The sequence below is a fragment of the Triticum aestivum genome, chromosome 1D (assembly GCF_018294505.1).
Source record: "Triticum aestivum cultivar Chinese Spring chromosome 1D, IWGSC CS RefSeq v2.1, whole genome shotgun sequence".
Taxonomy (NCBI): Eukaryota; Viridiplantae; Streptophyta; class Magnoliopsida; order Poales; family Poaceae; genus Triticum; species Triticum aestivum.
In genome coordinates, this window is record NC_057796.1 from 67,670,735 (window position 1) to 67,675,987 (window position 5,253).

Here is a 5,253-nt window from a genome sequence, read left to right on the forward strand (position 1 = left end):
AGTTGACACAGCCCTCCGTCCCTGTCAACTTAGTAGGCCCACAAGTCAGCCCAACAATATGGTTGGTCCCAGCTAGCACAGGGTATTCATTTTTTTGGGCGTAATAAGGAGGCACTTCCTTGCGTGCGAAGATATAGCTGGTGGGTCCGACCTGTCAGCGGCGGGAACATTTTTTTCATGAAATACAGAGGCCCTTCCTGTGGGTCCTAGCTGTCAAGTGGAGGAATCATTATTTTGCATGTAATAAGGAGGCATTTCCTTGCGTGCGGCCGTGGACCCAGCTGTCAGCCTCTCCACGTACAGTCCACTTCCGATGGATGTCGTTCATTGACCACGTTGACCAGGCCGCGCCGAGAGCACCAAGGCGGTGGACGACAGCGAGGCCTAGGAAGGGAACGACACGGAGCCAGCGAATACTCGGCAGTTGTTTCCCACGCGGAGGAGTACGAGGGTTTACTGGTTCGTCTGCCGTCGCCGGACAATAACAGCATGTGTGGGTGAGTAGAGGGATGGCTAGGCCAGCGATGGGAGTACGGTGGGGCCGTGAGGCCTGCGCGGTAGCATAGCCGGCCGCGGGAGGAGGGAGCAGGCAGTCCCGCCGGCGCTTGTTTGAGCGGCTGGAGCATGAAGAGCAGAGATTGAAGAAGCACGACAGCCGTTGGATGGACATCCAACAGTCACTGCTCTCGTGTGTTGACTAAGTTGACAGGGCGTTGCGTGTGCGTCAACCTTTTTTTTATGAAAGCATACGCGTCAACCTGTAGTAGGCGCACAAGTCAGCCTCAAATCTGTGGAAAACAGCATACATCCCATCTGCCATTATTTCTAATAATGTACAGCCCATTTGCTAATTCTTAAGATCTTTTTTGGAGCCCATCTTCTTTTTATTAGCATTACACCCCATATTGTGGCCATGGTTAAAAAGTATACGAAATTTTGCATATTTCAGTGCGGTCAACTGTTTTTAATCCAGAAATATCGATTCACATTCAAACTATTTTGAAAAATAATTTATATAAATATAAAATCCAAATAATTGTCCACGCATAAAAATCAATGGAATTTAAGATCTTGTAATGAAAAAAAATTGAAACTAATTCCCGGTTTGATGTGTTTTAGAAATGTACAGCCCATTTCTGGGCAAACCGAATGAAACTCTCCTCATCTTGAAAGATTTGCAGCCCAGCAGGGCCGATAAAGCAAGTAGGCCTTGTTTGGGTATTTCTTAAAAAAAATAGAACTGGGCTAGCCATTTTCAGCAAGAAAAAAACGCAACTGGGCTCATGATGTGGTAAACATAAATAAAACCCTGGCTAGACGGGCCACAGCCCCCGCACAGCCCCGTTGTTACCCTGATCCGTCGCTAAAACTAGTATAAATAACAACTGCTTGTTCCTCAAAAAAAACTGCGCGACTTGCTGGGTCCCTAGTGTTAGCCGCACGTAGTGTAATTCTCTCGTTTATTGACTACGTTGACAATGGCGTGAGCCCCAGATGTCCAACCATTAGGAGGAACCATATTTTTGGGCTTGTACTATAGAGGCACTTGCTTGCGTACTGCCATGACGCTGGTGGGCCCCTACTGTCATCCTCTCCATGTACAGTCATCTCCTTGTTCCTCTCGGTTGTTGACGACATTGACAACGCAGGAGGGCGGCGCACCGCGCACGGCGAGCGAACCAAGGCCGCAAGGCGGAGGACGACGGCGAGGCCTCGGATGGAACGAACAGGAGCCGTTGAAGATGCGCCGGTCCAGTCGCAGGCGGAGGGGAGTACGAGGGTTGACTGGTTCGGGCGCGGGTGCGTGTTGGGGCTGACGTCGCCGGAGAATAACATGACATGTGGGGGAATAGAGGGAGGGACTGGCAACGTTGGAGGGTACGTACGGTAGGGCGGCGGAGGCGCAGCCAGCCATGGGAGGCGGGAGCAGGCGGAGCCGACGGGGTGGTTTGGTTTGGGCGGCTGGAGGAAGAAGAAGACAAGAGATAGAAGATACACGACAGATGTTGGATGTCAATCCAACGGCTGGTAGGCAGAATCGTTTGTTGACTGGCTAGTAAGTCGACACCACCTTGGATAGGCTATTTCCTCGCGGGTCCCAAATGTCAGATTCCAAATTTGTCATGGTCATGCAGCCTTTCCTATGAAAATTTATAGCCCATTTGATGTGCTAGTTCAAAATAAGTTTGTGGGTGCTGGTGGGGGCTAATCACTTGGCTTCTGTAATGCACAGTGAGCTCAAGCAGCCGGCGAGAGTGATGTTATTTCCTTTGGTTGGGATTTGTTACAATATTTCACTCTAAATTAAACGAATGGCAAACCATTTGCCTTGTTTCAAAGAAAATATGACAGTCACAGCCGAGTTGAAAAGGGCAGGAACATCTAACTCCAGCTTACAAACTGTACAAAAGCATGAGGGTTTATTGTTAATTAGGTTTACAAAAAAAACCAGATTGAAAAGGGCAACAACATCTAACTCCAGCACTGTTTTCGGCAGTCACAGTCAAATGGATCGGTCAGGTCCATAGAATGAACATCCTGGGTCGTAAAATTTACTGGATTATGACCACAATATGTTGTAAATAGAAGCCCGGCACGTTCAGAAGCTCTTTTGCCCACCTGAAACTTCTTTTTTTGCTCTTCGACATACCCATCCATCAAAACCATGCCGCTGATAAACTTAAGCCCGATGGACAATAGTAACCTCGCATTCAGCTGGAAGAATGTGACAAATCTTGTGTTTGCACGGTTGGCTACATATCGTTCTAGCGTTATTGTCTTCAATCGAATCTCATGAGAAGTGAGAAAATCCCGATGCTTACGAATCCACCGATTGGTTATAACTTTCTTACCCCGTCCTGTTGCCTAAATAGACATGAAGATTGAAAACAATTAAGGTCTAAAAGAACAATGTCGAAATAGCAACAGCTGAACGGTTAATTCTAGTACACTATATGCGGGCTTCCAATGTGCGTGAAATTATCACCTTTATATACAACTTCTCCAGACATGGAAAGCATTGCAGCAAGCCAATAATCTTGTTCAGATCAAACCTATTCATTTGGATATATAAGATCTTGACAGAATCCAGCACCATTGATAGGCCATCCATGGAGAAACTCTTCATTGAGCATATAACATAATATTAGTACAAAATGTGTACTCCAAGATGATATATAAATTATGCGCAGAAATTTAAAATGCAGCTTATAGTTACAAGTGTAGATGATAATATAAAGTACCTGAAGAACTGTGGAGCCAAACACCATATTGAAATGAGCACAGAGATCATGTATTACACCCAAGATCTCCAGTTTAGGCGCAGAGAGGACGGTTATTTGCAACGGTGAATAACTAGAATCAAGGATCAACCTTTGAAGTGAATGGGCATCTTGGATGATGAGCTGCCTTCCGTCAAAAGAAATTCCAATTCTTACAAGGTTAGGTGACTTTATTTGGAGACAACCGATTCTAACTGTGAAAACAAGCACCAAGCACTCCAGCGCAGAGAAACTGGAGTGGATGATGCCGTGCAATGAGGCCTCCGATATACGAACCCGCGCAAGTGAAAGTTTCTTGAGAAATGGGAGTCGAAGGTTTAGTACCAGATTGTCTGGTAGGTAGCACAGCGCAAAGGTGGCAGTGTGGAGAGAGGACGAAAACCACGAGATTGACATCGGTGCTGAGGGCACAAGTTCATAGCGTTCGGTATGTGGTATGTGATTTCCAGGGGAATAGTAGAACTCAAGCAGCTGTAGTGCTGTGAGGGGATTTCAGCCAGGCGTCCACCGTGCAGGGCATGGTATGCTTGCTCAGGTAGCATGACGGGATGCAGAGGCTTTGAATGGAGCCCTGGTGGGAGGAGATGATGGCTCTGGGGATTTCAAAATCATTGAAGAGAGATAGCTGACGACAGTCGAGATTAAGGGGTACGGCATGCCATAGAGGGCGCCACCGAATTGAGAGGACTTGGGTGCGGCAGCAATCCTTGGTGGGGAGAAGCGAGATGATCTCCCCAAGGACGGCGTCCGGGAGATCGCTGATGCGGTCCACCCGAGATTCTATGGGTTCCTGGGATCCGGTGGGGGCGGGGTCACCGCTTCTCCCCGCGCTGCCGGGTGCGGGATCTACAACAGGCGTCGCTGCTGGCGGGAGCCTCATCTTCTTGGCGCTGGGGTCAGCCGACTCCATTTTCCTCGAGGGCGTCGCGTCGCGCTCACAGATTTGAGCAAAGTAACGAATGACGAGCCTAGTTGTAGTGCGAGCGAAGAAGAAGGGGAGCTGGGGGTTTTCTGTAGGAGTGAGGAAGAAGGGGAGCTGGGGTTTTCTATAGGAGTGAGGTGAGGAATTTGGGGGTACGAGTGGAGCGAGCTGACGTGAGGTGGGTGGGAGCGAGGAGGAAGAAGAGCACCTAGTGTGGATGGGCTTTTGAATTGATTTTACTATTTACTAGTGTGGATGGGCTGTTTTGTCTTGGGCCCAGAGAAACAATTACTACTAGTACAATGGAGACACTCTACAGCTACCCAGAAAAACAATTACTACTAGTACAGTGGAGACACTCTACCGCTTCTGGCTCCTCCTAGGTCATTGAAACGTCTCCCTCTACTGAATGCCGTTATACTTTTGTTCACCGACATGCGGGCCATGCAGCGCGCGGGCCCAAATGCCATCCACCAAATTAGAAGGCAGTATGCAGGCGGAGAGTCACCCCGGTCATAGCGCGGCAGTAACGAGCCGTCATATCACAAAACCCCACCTCCCCGCAGTCTAAGTTTGACGGACGAAGCAACCATCATTTCACTCTTCGCCGAATCCCCTTCTCCCTCGGACTATCCTTCTCCCTCACCGTCTTCAAGAAAGGCAACACTCGCATCTGCCACTGTTCTTCTCTCCGAACGAAGGGAAGGTAAGCGGATCTGTGATGTTGGTATATTTTCGTTCAGAGAAAAAAAAGAACTTTTGCAAAGCAGTAACCAATCCTCACTCTCTTTTTTGTTTCATTGTCATTGCGATTGTGTTTTCCTTTCAGTGTTCTCCTAGTATTCGTCAGTTTCATGATGGACCAAGGAGAACCAGGCAAAGATCTGCCGATATTGGAGCAGACGCGGGAGGCTGATCCCCACAAGACAGAGAGCTCCGAGAAGATGGAGGCAACCACTGAGCTGACCCCATATACGCTCACAGCCACTACTGAGATGGTCAACGCACCGTTTGAGGTTACAGCCCCCGTGGCACTACAGGAGCAGTTTT